Source organism: Chionomys nivalis, chromosome 4 (genome assembly GCF_950005125.1).
Source record: "Chionomys nivalis chromosome 4, mChiNiv1.1, whole genome shotgun sequence".
NCBI classification, from domain to species: Eukaryota; Metazoa; Chordata; class Mammalia; order Rodentia; family Cricetidae; genus Chionomys; species Chionomys nivalis.
Window position 1 is genome coordinate 65,899,607 of NC_080089.1, and position 13,087 is coordinate 65,912,693.

Sequence of the window (13,087 nt, forward strand, 5' to 3'; positions counted from 1 at the left end):
AGATAGGTGGATCTCTGTGAGTTCAAGTCAGCATGGTCTACAGAGCAAATTCCAGGACAGCCAGGGATGTTGTTACACAGAGAAACCTTGTCTTAAAAAAAAAAAAAAAAAAAATTGAAATAATAAATTACACAAATAAGAATTTTTCAGAAAATGGATTTTAACATAAGAAGTTGCCCTTAGGTAAAAATAAATAACTGAAGAAATTAGCCACAACCAATGACTTCAGAAATTAAGATGATTTTCAGAGGGCGTGGAGCACCAATTAGTTATCCAATACCAAGTGATAAGCCCTGAGATCATATACATACTTAGCAATCCATATGTATGTATTTAGGAATACACATACATATGCACATATGAATATATGCAACAATTAAAGAAAAAGAGGCCATGAATTTGAGAGAAAACAAAGAGACTGCATGGGACAAGTTGGAGGGAGAAAAGGGAAATGCGGAAAGTGATAGAAGTACAATTTCAAAAAATAAAGTTATTATTAAAAACCAGAAAGAGGGGCTGGAGAGATGGCTCAGAGGTTAAGAGTACTGGCAATTCTTACAGAGGTCCTGAGTTCAATTCCCAGCAACCACTCGGTGCCTCCCAGGTGCCTACAATGAGACCTGGCACTTTTTTCTGACATGCAGGTATGCAGGCAGGCAGAGCACTGTACACAGAATATGTAAATCTTTATTTAAAAAACAGTAAGAGGTGCTGAGGCTGGGCACTAGTGGTGTATATCTTTAATCCCAGCCCTCGGAGGCAGAAGCAGGCAGACTGGATCAGAATGAGACCAGCATGATCTACATACTGAGTTCCAGGTCAGCCCAGTCAGGGTTACATAGCCATGGATGGATGGATGGATGGATGGATGGATGGATGGATGGATGGATGGATGGATGGATGGATGGATGCAGGGTAAGAGGTACTACTCAGTTGATACTTGGGTATGCTGTGTTTCATATTATGCACAATTTTACATAAAAATACCTTCATTTAAGAGCTAGTTCCAGGACAGGCTCCAAAACCACAGAGAAACCCTGTCTCGAAAAACCAAAAAAAAAAAAAAAAAAAAAAAAAAAACCAACAACCTTCATTTATCAGCAACCTTAACAAAAAATTGATCTCAGCTAAGAGCTCTTAGCCTAGCAGTGCAGTGCCCCTGTGGTCCCAGCATTTCAAAGTGAGACAAATCAGAATCATGCTATCAACATCTTAACATTTGTTTTCACGATTGTCACTTTCAGATAGATAAGAAAACTTTCTATCAAGACAAGGTTCTATCAGAAATCTGGATTTCTTACTACTGTTTCCCTTTTTAATTTGTTCCACCATGATGTACTTACTGCAAATATCTGTGATCTCCAATCACCTGTATATCATGGCGGCAGTGATTAAAAGTGTTTAGGATAAATACACAAATGTGACCCATCACTGTTTACAGAATTATCAAAATAAATAGAAGATATTGAGTTAATGACCACATATTTTCTGCCAACATTGGCTGTCTGAGTTGTGGAAGAATTTACCAATGCTTATCCTGATGTCAGTCAGACAGGGAATGTTGACACCCACCCACATCAAGAGGCTAAAGCAGGAGAAGCATGACTGGAGGCCGGCCTAAGCTACACATCAAGACCCAGTATCAATAATAATAATAAAGCATAGACTTTAACTGTATCAGCATTATGTAAACTTGCAGAACTTGAGAAAATGTGAAGGATGACTATGTTCATGCAGATACACTGAGGTGAGTTTTAGTTTGCAGTGTGCCATTCGAGATAATACAACTTATTACGAGAGTTCATGAATTACTTGAACAGATGTATCTAATTTAGAAAATTTCAAATCTAAATAAAATCAACTGCTCTCATGAGTCAGTTTTCTCATCAATATAAATGCAATTAAGAGAAAAAAACTTGGCACCCCCTTATTTTAATAATATATGAAATAGTATGACTCTACAAGTTAATTTTTTTTATTTGACTTTCACTTACTCATTTACTGTGTTTCTGTATGAATGCATGCGACACCCACGTAGTAGAACAACAGGCAAACAGACTCTCTTCCCACCATGTAAGTCCTTGGGATCAAACTCAGGTGCCAGCCTTGGTAGTAAGGACCCTACCCATTGAGCCATCCTGCTGACTCTGACTCTGACTCTACTTCCCCTTTAATTGAAATAGATTTTTCAGGCTGGGTGGTGGTGGCACATGCCTTTAATCCCAGCACTTGGGAGGCAGAGGCAGTGGATCTCTGTGAGTTCGAGTCCAGCCTGGTCTACAAGAGCTAGCTCCAGGGCAAGCTCCAAAACTACAGAAAAACCCTGTCTCAGAGAAAAAAAAAAAAAGAAAGAAAATAGATTTTCTTCTAACATATTATGATTGTTTCCCCTCCCTCTATAGCTTCCAGTTCTTTTCCACCACCCCTCCCATTAGATCCGCTTCCTTTCTCTCTTTCAGTAGAAAACAGATTTCTACTGAAGGATAATAATAAAATAAAATATAATAAAGCAAAAACTATCACATTGGAATCAACAGAACAAATCAAAGGAAAAGAGCTCAAAAGAATGCACAAAAAATCAGAGACCCACATTTGCACACTCTGGAATCACACAAAAACACTAAACTGGAAGCCATTTAAATCATATGCAAAAGACGTGTAGGGGCCGGGCGGTGGTGGCGCACGCCTTTAATCCCAGCACTCGGGAGGCAGAGGCAGGTGGATCTCTGTGAGTTCGAGACCAGCCTGGTCTACAAGAGCTAGTTCCAGGACAGGCTCCAAAACCACAGAGAAACCCTGTCTCGAAAAACCAAAAAAAAAAAAAAAAAAAAAAAAAGACGTGTAGGGTAAAAAAGGACAGAGATATATACACACACACATATATAGTATATTAAAAAGTATTTTTAAAAAAAACAAAAATGAAAAACTCCAACACAACACTGTGAGAAAAGGACCCTCCAAAGATGCTGTTGAGTGCATTTTCTATTGGCATCTACTGCTGGGCATGCAGCCTGCCATTAAGAGTAGTTTGCCCATTGGAGGAAACTAAATTTTCATTTACAAGCCCCCTCACCCCAGTATAGCCATAACTGTTCTATTTCTTTTGCTTAGGAAAAGTGTAGTTGGCTTTTGTTTTGGTTTGGTTTGTTTTTACTCTTTGGGTGCCTATCACCCAGCTCCCAAATTTACACATGGAGACTTATTCTTACTTATGAATGCCTGGCTTTAACTTGGGTTGCTTCTAGTCAGCTTTTCTAATTATCCTGTTTATCTTTTAAGTTTTACCTCTGGATTTTTTGCCTTTTTTATTTAAAGTTTTATTTATTATTTATTAATATACAGTACTCTGTCTCCATGTATGCTTGCAGACCAGAAGAGGACACCAGATTTCAGTTGCTAAGAATTGAACTCAGAACCTTTGGAAGAGCAGGCTGTGCTCTTAACCACTGAGCCATCTCTCCAGCACCATCTTTTTTTTTATTCCATGTATCTTTCTTTCCTTCTTACTCTGTGGCTGGCTGTGTGGCTGGCCCCTTGCATTCTCCTCTCCTCCTTTTCTCACTCCTCCTTCTCTTGCCTAGATTTTTCCTGCTATTTCTTCTTTCTGCATTCCATATGCCTGTGAATCTCATGATTTAACAGATGACTAATACTTCACTGTGTAGGTATACCACATTTTCTTTATCCATTCTGTTGAGGGACAGTGATTCCAATTTCTAGCTATTACAAATGGAGCTGCAGTAAACACGGCCAAACAAGTGTCCCTGTGTTAGGATAAAACAACCTTCAAGTATGTTTGACCAAGAGTGGTATCACTGGATCTTGAGATAGATAGATTCCCATCTTCTTGAGGAATTGCCACACCGATTTCTAAAGTAACTGTGCAAGTTTGCACTCCTACCAGCAAAGGAGGAGTTTTCCCCATCCTTCATATCTTCACTGGCATGAGCTGTCACTTTTGATAGTGATCTTAGCTATTCTGGTAGGTGTAAAATATATAATCTCACAGTAGTTTTGATTCGCATTTCCCTGATGACTAAGAGTGTTGAACATTTTTTTAAGTGTTTCTCAGCTGTTTTGAGTTTCCTCTTTTGAGAATTCTATTTAGATCTGTACCCTATTTTTAAATCAGATTATATTTTCTTGATATCTAGTATTTTGAGTTCTTAATATATTTTTGATTTTAGCCTTATCAGATGTGTAGCTGTTAAAAGTCTTTTCCCATTCCGTAGTCTGCTGCTTTGTCTGAAAGACGGTATCCTGTTCCATGGAGAAAATTTCTCAGTTTCATGAGGTCCCATTTGTTAATTGTTGGCCTTAGTGCCTGTGCTAATAGGGTTCTATTCAGAAAGTCTTCCAATGAGCTCAAGGCTATTTCCCACTTTCTCCTCTTTCAGGCTCAGGGTATCTGGTTTTATGTTGAGGTCTTTGATCCACTTGGGCTTGAGTTTTGTGCAGGGTGACAAGTATGATTCTATTTAAATTCTTCTACATGCAGCCATCCAGTTTGACCAGCATCATTTGTTGAAGATGCTTTGTTTCCCAGTTTTCATTTCTGGCTTCTTTATAAAAAAAACAAAATCAGGCATCTACAGGTATATGCAATTATGACTGGGTTTTCAATTAGAGTCCATTGATCAATATGTCTGTTTTTGTACCAATACCGTGCTGTTTTTATTAATATAGTTCAGCAGAACAACTTAAAATCGGGGATGGTGAGACCTCCAGCAGTTCTTATATTATTCAAAATTGTTTTAGTTATCTTAGGTTTTTTGTGTTTCCATATGAAGTTGAAGAGTGTCCTTTCAAAATGTGTGAAGAACTATGTTAGAATTTGATGGGGACTGTACTGAATATGTATATTGTTTTTTGTAGGATGACCATTTTAACTTTTTTAACTTTACTGATCAACAAGAATGGGAGAGCTTTCCATCTTCTGATATCTTCTCCAATTTCTTTCTTCAGTGTCTTAAGGTTTTTGTCATACAAGACTTTTACTTGCTTGGTTAGAGTTACCCCAAGATATCTGATATCATTTGAGGCTATTATGAAATGTATTGTTTCCCTGATTTCTTTCTCAGTCCATCTGTATGTAGGAGGGCTATATGATTTCTCTGTAATAAGCACTAATTATTTAAGGCATTTAAGATGCTACCTGTTCTAAATTATTTACTATTACACCATATCATTAACTAATACAATTTTACTAAACTATAAAAGAATAACTAAATTCTGAAAAGCAAGATCAGTGGTTAGGGTATTTGATCCCTGAAACTTCCATGATGGATGCAGAGAACCAGTTCCTGCAAGTTGTCCCCTGACCTCCACATGTACCGTGGCTTGTAAACAACCATATATATATATATATATATATATATATATCGCATGACTCTTAACGCCAGGAGCATGGGTTCGTGACCCACATTGGGTACCATTTGTTGACAGAGGTTTCTGTCCTGCCTGATCCCACAGCTGTTCAGCCCCAAAGAAACACAAAGAGGTCTACATTAATTATAAACTGGTTGGCCCATTAGCTCAGGCATCTTATTAACTCTTATAACTCATAATTTTTGTCTGTGTTAGCCACATGGCTTGATACCCTTTAACAGCGAGGCAATCTCATCTTCCTTCCTCTTCATCTGGGTTACAACTGCAGGTTGAATCTTTCCTCTTCCCAGAATTCCCCTGTTCTGGTTGTCCCGCCTACACTGGCCTGGCTACTGGCCAATCATTTTATTAAAGCAATACAAGCGACATATCTTTACAGAGTAGAAAACCATTGTCCCACAGCATATACACACAATTATAAGTAAATAAATATTTTGTTTTGTTTTGTGAGACAGGGTTTCTCTATGTAGCCCTAGCTGGCCTGAAACTCAGAGCCTCTGACTCCCTTACAGTCAAAGGGACCACATCCAGCATAAATAAATGTTTTTAAAAGGCTTAATTCTTTAAGAAAGAACTACATTTTTATACTTCTTTCCATGATATTTAAAACATTTTTTTTTAAAGTCTCCACACTGGACTGGAAAGATGGCTGCTCTTCCAGGGGACTCAGCTTCAAATTCCAGCTACATGGCAGTGCGTAATAGTCTGTAACTCCAGTTCCAGGGAATCCAATGCCCTCTTCTGGCCTCTGAGGGAGGGCACCAGACACACATGCAATGCATAAACATACATCATACATGCAGGCAAAACACAAACAAACACACACGGGGGGGGGGGGATTTTTTAAAGTATTAACAACTGCCCTGCATCTCAACACTCTTAATGTCACTAGTAAGAAAACTTATTAGGGGGGCTGGAGAGATGGCTCAGCGGTTAAGAGCATTGCCTGCTCTTCCAAAGGTCCTGAGTTCAATTCCCAGCAACCGCATGGTGGCTCACAGTCATCTGTAATGGGGTCTGGTGCCCTCTTCTGGCCTTCAGGCATACATGCAGAAAGAATATTGTAAAATAAATAAATAAATAAATGCAGAAAGAATATTGTAAAATAAATAAATAAAGGAAGGAAGGAAGGAAGACTTATTAGGATATAATTTTTATGTATTTGATTTTTACCACACTACACTGAAGGCAAAGGGAGCATCAATAAATGTTGGTTTTCCTTCTCCTTTTTTAGGGGGTGGGGGTGGGGGGGAGGGGTGGTGCTTTTCAGTGTAGCCCTGGCTGTCCTGGAACTTACTCTGTAGACCAGGCTGGCCTTGAACTCAGAGATTTCCCCCTGCCTCTGCCTCCCAAGTGCTGAGATTAAAGGCGTGCACCACCACCGCCACCACCTGGCAATGTTGGTTTTCTTTCTTTATTCCTCTCCAGCCTCCTACTTCTTTATTTAAATAAACTTGATTTATTATCTCCCCTGGCCCAAGACCAAAATTGCACATGTGTGTACTCCAGCACATGAAGATGCAAGTGCTACGCAAAGTTTAGCTGAAACGCGCCAGAAAGCTCCTCTCCTGGATTCTCCGTGACTTGTTCTGAGAAACTGTGATAGGAGAAAGTAGGACAGCACAGGAGATCAAAATTCAGAAAATCTTAACATTTCCAGAAGCCACAGACTGTCTGTATCCCTAAACCAACTGTTAAGCTATCATATATATACTCACGTGATCTTTTCCTTAGCGGTTTTCAGTGACTCTTCAAGTAAATGTGAGCTCTACTTGTTAACAGACTATCTTTTAGAAGGAGAAAGGCTCATTATTTAGTAGAAAAGGGAAAACAACAACAAAAACAAAACAAGAAAAATTAGGTAAATTGAATATTAAAATGAAAAATAACATTTACAAATCATATTTGGAGAGCTGGAAGGACAGCTCTTCCTGAGGAAGCAAATGCAGTTCCCAGCACCCATGAGAGATGGGCTCACAAACCACTTCTAACTCCAGCTCTAGGGGAATCCAATGCCATCCCTCTTCTGATCTCCACAGGCATCTGCACACACGTGACATACACTCAGACACATACATATATGCATGAATTAAAACTGAATTTTTTTAAATTAGAGAACATATTTAGTAACAGCAGTTTTATTAAAATGAGGGTTGGTTTTCAATACTTATAAAATACATTTTTTTGCTTTTAAGATAAAATAATTTGGGCTGGAGAGATGGCTCAGCGGTTAAGAGCAGTGACTGTTCTTCCGGAGGACCTGAGTTCAATTCCCAGCAACCACATGGTGGCTCACAACCATCTGTAATGAGATCTGGCGCCCTCTGGCCTGCAGGCATCCATGGAGGCAGAATGTTGTATACATAATAAATAAATAAAATCTTTAAAAAAAAAAAAAAGATAAAATAATCTGATGCTTCTCTGAAAATGAATGTTGGCTGACAAGCGGAATTAACTTACTAAATATTTAACTATTAAAATATATTAATGAGTTTTATTTTTAAGGCACAGTTATTTGCCATTATTTTGTTTTGTTTTGTTTTCTGTTTTTTGAGATAGGGTTACTCTGTAGACCAGGCTGGTCTCGAACTCACAGAGATCCACCTGTGTCTGCCTCCTGAGTGCTGGGATTAAAGGTGTGCACCACCACTGCCCAGCTCTATTTGCAATTATTTTAATTAACAAAGATTACTTTGAAATTGGTTTCTTTCTGGACCTTCTATCAGATTTCTTCCTTAAAGTTTTTTTAGTTTCATAAAGTTAATTTAGTTAGTGTTAAATTCAGATATGCTGAGGCTAAATTATCCAGTACTAACCTAGCCACATGGGGCTACTTAAATTCTTCTTAGTAAAATAAATTAAAACAGAATACTGAATTTCTCAATTATACTCATGACATTTAATTTCCCAATTGCTACTATACTGAATAACACACATGCCATACCCCAAACCAGAGACAATGTCCACCTCTTTCTTAACTTTAATGTTCTCCACACAGCATTTGCTTGTTTCACCACTGCTGTTGATGGTATTTTGGAAGTTATTAATGCCATAAGGTTTCACATCAAATTCTTGATTAACTAAGTAAATATACCTAATGAAGCGATTCTTTATTCATCTGAAACAAGAAGGAACCATTATGCAAAGGAAGCAACTTTGTTAACCAATGGTGAAGGAGCAAACACTTCATAAAAAGCATGTTAAATACCACAAAAGAAAGTAGCTAGAATTCAGAAAGCACCTTTTTCATTCAAATGCATAACATTTTGATATTTACAAGTAGAACCAAAACTTTATTATAAATGACAGATACTGAAGAAAATGCAGCTAACATTCTACTAACTTCATATTTCAAACTTGAAGTTAAAATTCAAAAGAAAGTCTTTAGAAATCAAGAGTATATTTAAATTCTTCTATTAAATTCTACTGTCTTAGCCTCAAATTTCCAATTATGAAAATGAAGAGAGTACACTCAGATAAAATACCCATCCTCTGCTAAAATCAGATAAGCACTGGCTTATTAAAGAAGTCTTTCATGATTTGAGGTCGCTTCTATTACAAAGTTTCCTTTTAAACTTCAAAACACAATTTTGAAGTAAATCTCTCCCTGCTTTCCATTCTTTAAAACACTGACAGCTTGTGTCTATGCTGTGATCTCCATTACTCAGAAGGAGTCCAGGCCAGCTCAGACAACACAGTGAAGAGACCCTGCCACCCCTCCCCATCCCTCAGGGAAAAGGAGGGAATCTGCGGCAGGAGAGGAGAGGCAATCCCAATACTCAGGAACAAAGCATGGGTTTGGGGCCAGCCTTGACCACAAAGCTAGACCCTACCTTCAAGGGGAGGAGAGGAGAGGGGAGGGGAGGGATGGCGGGGAGAAACCAGCCAACCTGGGCAGTGATGGCACATGCCTTTAATCCCCCATCACTCAGGAGACAGAGGCAGGTGGATCTCTTTGAGTTCAAGGTTCACTGAGTGAGTTCCAGGATAGCCAGGGCTACACAGAGAAACCGTCTCAAAATATCAAAAGGGGGGGGGGATCAAATCTTTATTTAAAGAGTTTATGTGACAATAATTTTATCTTTTAATAATAACATAAAAATAAAATTAATCTGAAATACAAGCAGTTTTAGACATGAATGAGTTCCTATTTCATATTAGTTTGAAGGGATGCTTTTGGTAAAAAGACATTCTAGTAATTTTAATATGTTTTTCGTAATCCTTCATTCTCATTCGGCTACTGCTCACAAGGATTAAAGCTGACTAAGTCAGATATCAACGAATTATTTGGTATTTTTAATCTGTTGCCATCATATGTCTATTTACATAAAACTAATTTTAATTTGTGCTTCTTTTCAACTACAATAACGTATACCACATATAATTCCATTTGTATCAGTAAGGGAACAGGATGATCAATAAACTGAAACAATAAACTGAAAATTGGTCTTTATATAAAAATTTTGAGAAGATTTTCACTATTGAAATCATCCTTTATCTGTTTCATGTCAGCTGGATTTTCTCAGGGAGTGGGCTTGTGCCAAACCACAACTTTTACCGTATATGCCTTCTCTTTGGAGGCTCTCTTCTATCAGAATTAGTGTATATGCTTTCTCTCCTCTGCTTATGTCAGGATTACAGTATATGTCTTCTCTCTGGAGGCTCTGCTAACATCAGAATTAAAAGGGGCTCCCTGCCTATCCGCAGAAGGGAAAGTGTTTGCCTTCTGTCATGCGCCTTCAGCCCTTTTTGATGACCAAAGGACACAATATTGCAGATTTGGTACATCCTTTCCCATTTTAAAAGACAGCTAATAGGGGCTGGAGAGATGGCTCAGAAGTTAAGAGCATTGCCTGCTCTTCCAAAGGTCCTGAGTTCAATTCCCAGCAACCACATGGTGGCTCACAACCATCTGTAATGGGGTCTGGTGCCTTCTTCTGGCCTGCAGGCATACACACAGACAGAATATTGTATACATAATAAATAAATAAATGTTAACAAAAAAAAAAGACTGCTAACCAAATATTCTCCGCCCCAGTACTAGAGACTGAACTAGGCTTTCCACACTTGGCAAGTGTTTCAGTACTGAGCTCCTGACCCAGTCCTTCGTCATTCAAACATATACTGCTTAGTCTGCATAAGACAAAGAGGAAAACAGAAAGATCTACGAGGTGGCTTCTGTAGTCTCCAAGGAGATTTATAAACGACTGACATGAGGAAATGACCAGTGTCCTGGAAGCTAGAGTTCAGTAGAGATTATCCCCTGTAACTGGAGTTAGAAAAAAGGAATTTTCAGTGATAACTTTATATGCAAGGAAGGGGCAGAGCAAGACTCTTGGAAAAAGAAAACAAAGACAAAGACTGTAAGCAGGGGTTGGGAAAATGGTGCAGTTGGCAAAGAACATAGTCCAAGGACCTGTGTTATCTCCAATACCCATGTAAAAGCTGGGATATCTGTAACCCCAGCCCTGAGGAAGCAGACAGGACACCCCTTGAACCTCTGGGCAGACAGTGTTGTCTAACCTAAATCCCAGAGATCCTGTCTCCAAACAACAAGGTTATGGCACGTAGGCAATGACATCTGAACAACTATGGAATGACATGTAAATGCACACACATGAACACACACAGGCAATAACAACTGTTAGCCTCAGAATACCTTATAACACCAACCATAAAGGAGTGGGGAGGGCTTCACAAAATTGGGTGTAGTGGCTCACACCTGTAATCCCAGCCATTTGAGAGGATAAATCCTGGGCTCCTATTGACCAAGATCAAGGACAGCCTGCATATTTTAGCAAAACTTTGTCTCAAATTAATAAAAAATAAAAATAAAAAGAGACCGGGACACAAATCAGTAGTGTTTGCTGAGCATGTGTAATCCTGAGCTAGGTTCAATCTGGGTAAGCTACCAGGGGAAGTGGAATAAGAGCTGAAGTCAAAATGCTTAACAATCAAATATTCAAGTATTTTTACCTTTGAACATTATCATTCAGTCTAGCTATTGGAAACCTGATGTACAAGGAACTTCCTAAACAACATTGAGAAATGACACAATACCCCTACTCAGAGAAATCTGTTTCTCTCTAACAGTTAAAGTATGGGAAAAAAACTAATTCCAACCAAAGCTTCATGAACTCACATCAATCACCAATTCCTTTGGGGGATTTACATGTCAGTGTAATTTGCAGTGTGGTTCCCTGGCATTTTGTTCTCAAGCCTACAAATGCAGCTAATGTGACCCCTCCAGCTGCAGCTTCCTTCCTGCATTTCTGAAGCTCTGGTATCTACACACTTACAGCTCTGTTCAACCGCACACAAAAGACTGGCAATTGGCCAAAAAGCTTCTGCCACTCCCGGGTGCATTCTCCACCAAGGTTCAAGATTTTCTAATTCAATTCAGCCATGAAATGATGCCTACTACCTTTGCATGCTACAGCAATGTAAAAGAAATTAAACTCCAATGTCAAACTAACAAAAATGCAAAGCCAATAAAATATATAATAGATGTTCTTATAGAGGCCTATGAAAACAATTTCAACCCATTAAGCTGATCCTTGAAATTTCCTCAAAGATTTGCCATTTCCTCAGAATTTTACCAATAGCAAGAAAATCACCAGCAAGCTTTTTACAGCATACAGATCCAACTGTATTGACAAAGCTCCCTTTTGAGCATCCCATGCACACTGCTAACTGGAATCAAGAGTGAATGCTGTCAGCACCTTCACCACACTGGTTGATATGACCTATGACTGTGATGGGGAGATAAGACATTCAAGAATGACCTGAATTTCTGCTGTCACTAAAGCAGTGGTTATAAACACAGAATACATGATTCTATAAGCCAAGAAGCTGTACCATTCTGATATATAAAAAGGGGCAGGGATTAATGGAGGGCTAGGATATGACTTGGGGTAGAGTCTTCTATAAGGCCTGGCCAGGTTCAAGCACCAGCAGCAACCTGGCTAATGCTTAGTTGTGGTAGGAAGGAGTATTCCACACTGCCCTGGGTCTCAGAAAACACTATTACTGAATCTGCACACATCTCTAAGCTTCTCCTCCCTACCGCTCTATCATTCAAGTACCAAAGAGTACTTGTTAAACCTTGAACAGATATGTTCAATAGTCAAATTTTAACTATGCTAAACCTGTAAAACATTAAAAGGCATGGAAAAGCACTAGTCTAATTTTCTTCCTTTTGCTGGACGTCTTCCTACAGTTAGTTACAGACGCATGCCCTTCAACAGAAAGTGTGGGTCTCGGAGAAACCCCTGGAAACAAGTGTGGTGACAGAAACTCAGCCAGCCTGGGTCACACAGCAAAATCCTGTCTCAAACCCCTCACCAAAAGCAAGTCAATAAACGAGGATATTTGGACTTTAAATATCCATTTCTGATCAATACTGCCTTCATGTAACATTCAAGGAATATTTAGTAAATACAAATAAGACTAGAAGGGTCTTCTAAATGTCTCCCCACAAAGTCAGCAACTCTAAGAATTGAAAGTAAAACAACTAAAAAAACTGTTCATCATAATTTATGATCAGGTAAAAGAAACTGCTTCACACACAAGTTAAAACTGCAAATTCCAGTTCCTCTGCATATACTGCATGAGAAGGAAATTGCTGAACATTACTTGCAGCCTGAATAACTCACTCCTAAGTAGCCACAAAAAACTGACATGACTTTACTACCATTTA

General features: G+C 38.7%; 1 protein-coding gene across 5 annotated transcripts in view; it reads right to left on the bottom strand.

Annotated features, from left to right (window-relative positions):
* Usp3 (ubiquitin specific peptidase 3) overlaps positions 1-13,087 on the bottom strand; it is a 76,536-nt gene that overhangs the window by 36,079 nt on the left and 27,370 nt on the right. The gene's annotated exons all lie outside the window — the stretch shown is intronic.